Source organism: Notamacropus eugenii, chromosome Y (assembly GCF_028372415.1).
Source record: "Notamacropus eugenii isolate mMacEug1 chromosome Y, mMacEug1.pri_v2, whole genome shotgun sequence".
Taxonomy (NCBI): domain Eukaryota; kingdom Metazoa; phylum Chordata; class Mammalia; order Diprotodontia; family Macropodidae; genus Notamacropus; species Notamacropus eugenii.
The window spans coordinates 7960260-7963423 of record NC_092880.1 but is presented as its reverse complement, the minus strand read 5'-3'; positions in this window follow the sequence as shown (position 1 = coordinate 7963423).

The window sequence follows — 3164 nt, the reverse complement described above, 5'->3', positions numbered from 1 at the left end:
GCTTTCTCTGTTAGAAAATTAGAAGCAGGTTTCAAGGAGGAAGTAGTCTCAGAGATGAACCTCTCATTACAGGTAGGAATTTCATTTTGTTCAGGTAAGCTCCATGCTCAGCTTATTATTTGTATGTGTAAGGGAGTCAGGAAGGAGATGACAAGGAATTCTCAAACATTTAGAAATAGATTGTGAGAAGAACCTGTAGCATTTTGTTTGTAACTTATTTGCCTATTCCTAGCTAAATTGCAGTAAAGTGTAAAAAAGCCATCATAGAGAAACTACTCTATCTCTTGGGAAATCTGGTTTCATTCTAATACATCAAATAGTTCAGGTGTTTCAGTCTTGTCTGATTCTTCCTGATCCCATTTTTTTTTCTTGGCAAGGATTCTAATGCTGTTTGCCAGTTCTTTCTTCAGCTCCACAGAAGAGGCAAATAGAGTAAGTATTTTATCCAGAGTCATGCAGACATTAAGTGTCTGAGGCCAGACTTGAAATCTGTTCTTTCTGATTCTAAGACTGGTACTCTATTCAAGGCACCACCTAGTAGTACTAAGGCACCCCACATGTATAGTAGTAAAGAAAAATATATTAAATCAGTTGAAATCACAGTCTCATTGGATTTTTAATTGAATTAATCCAGAGATCATTGTAAGGGCAAGTGAAGTAGGATCTTTTGCTGTTTTTACTTTAGTATAATCAAGAAGTGGCTGAACTAGTTGTGGTATATAATTGTGATGGAATATTCTTGTGCTATAAGAAATAATGAGCTCAGTGATTTTAGGGAAAAAAATCATGGAAAAAGTTGCATGAAATAATGAAGACTGAAATGAGCAGAAACAAGAAAACACTGTATACAGTAAGAGCAATATTGTTTTTAAGAACGAATTTGAGCAAGAAGTTATTTTGACTTATAAATTCTGAAATTAACTATAAAGAAAATATGAAGAAAGACACTTTTCCCTTTTTCTCTAATCGTCTTTGGAAATAGAGCAAGTAGTTTTATTGCTGGGTCAAAGCATATAGGTAGGATGTGTGTTTAAAGGAGGAACCTATTACAACTGAAAGCTCTTTGAAATTTCCTAAGTCCAAACCTTTTTCTTTCTTTCTTTCTTTCTTTCTTTCTTTCTTTCTTTCTTTCTTTCTTTCTTTCTTTCTTTCTTTCTTTCTTTCTTTCTTTCTTTCTTTCTTTCTTCCTTTCTTTCCATCTTTCCTTCCTTCCTTCCTTCTTTCCTTCTCTGTCTTTTCTGCATTTCCTTAATGGCAAGTGGTTCAAAGGGGTCATATAGAAATAAATAAGACGATCTTTGTTCTTCATGAGTTTCTTCAAGTTTGCCAAACTTACGTCATTAATTTTTTTTCATTTTGTTAAACTGCAAATATTATCATTATTTCCATTTCCTGTACAGATGATTATTATCTCCTTCTTTATGCTTCTTCCAGTATAAAGCATAGTAGTAGTAACTTTTAGTCAAAGGAGATGGACAATGTAAGAAATTTATTTCTATATTATTGACTTATTTTCCAGAATAACTGTACTTAATCACATTTCTACCAACCCTAGAATAATATGCTGTCTTCCTTCAACTCTCCAAAATTGAATTTTCCCACCTTTTGTCATCTTCAGCAATTTGATGGATGTGAGGTAATATATCAGAAAACTTTTCTTTTTTTTTATTCCAATCCATCTCACACCACTGACTTGTGGGGTACCGCAAGGAACTTTTTTTGGTCTCTTCATTGTGCTCTCTCTTCATCCACTCCAACCTCATGAATGTAATTATCACTTTCCTGCTGTATCTCTATATCCATCCAGAGTATCTCTCCTTAATTACAGTCATGTAATTCTGGAAATCTTAACCTGGATATCCTAAAGGAACCTAAAAGTTAATATTTTTGAAACAGAACTCATTGTTTTCTCCCCAAACTATCTATTACTCACAAATTTCTTATAATTTTTTAGTGTTACTACGGTCCTTCTAGTCACTTAGGTTCACAATCTTGGTGTCATCCTTCACTCCTCATCTATCGTGCATATAAAATCTGATATCAAGCCTTGCTATTTCTACCTTTCCAACATATTCCACGTTTCTCCTCTTCTCTTTACTCAAGCAGATGTCACCTTGATTCAAGGTCTAATCACCTCACATATGGACTATTGTAAATGTCTCCCAGAATCAAGTTTTTATTCATTCCAATTCATCCTCCTCTCAGCTAATAATGGGGGCATTTCTTCATTCAATCATGCAAGTATTGATTGCTGTTCAGCTGCTTTTCTGTGGTCCCAATAAAATAGACCACTATTTCTGTGATGTGTTTCCTCTGTTAAAGCTGGCCTGCACAGATACTTTCTTGCTTGTTATTGTGTTAATTGGTACCACTAGGATGTTGTGTATTTTGACTTTCATGTCCTTGCTTATTTCTGATATCATTATCCTGACCACCTTGAGGACTCAGTCCTCAGAGGGTCGGCGAAAGGCCCTCTCCACCTGTGGATCACACATTACTGTAATCATCATGTTCTTTGTGCCCCTCATCTTCACCTATGTGCCTACTGGCAATTGTCTCAATGAAGATAAAGTGTTTGCCCTCTTTTATACCATCATTGTTCCTATGTTGAACCCTTTCATCTATTCCCTTAGAAACACTGACATGAAGAATGCCATGAGGAAAGTCTGGTTGGAAAAACTGCTTGCCAAAGAATAGCGACCTCCATGGAATATATGATTCAGTTTCAAAGACAGAAGTATTAAAAAGTACAAGGGAAGGATTTCCACCTCTCAGTGGACTGAGCTAGAACTATTCCTAAAGTCTAACCAATTTCAGCAGTTGTCCTTAAGGCTAAACTAGTTTTTCCTTCCTGAGTTGATCTGGGTATTGCGTTCTTGATGATAAAGTAATCCCATTGGACAAAATGGCTCTTTGTGTATCTGTGTGTGTTTGCGTGTATTTATATGTCTTTTGGTGTTAAAAATACCCAAATCTAATATATTAACTATCAGTTCACATCATTATTTACATGGAATCGTTATATTATTCTTTTACTTCCTCTGAAATATTTTAAAAGCACCAAATTTCGGTAGTAGAATGATTTTCTGAAGCTATGTAGTCAACCACCCAATGAAAAAGAAGAAGAAGAAGAAGAAGAAGAGGAAGAAGAAGAAGAAGAAGAA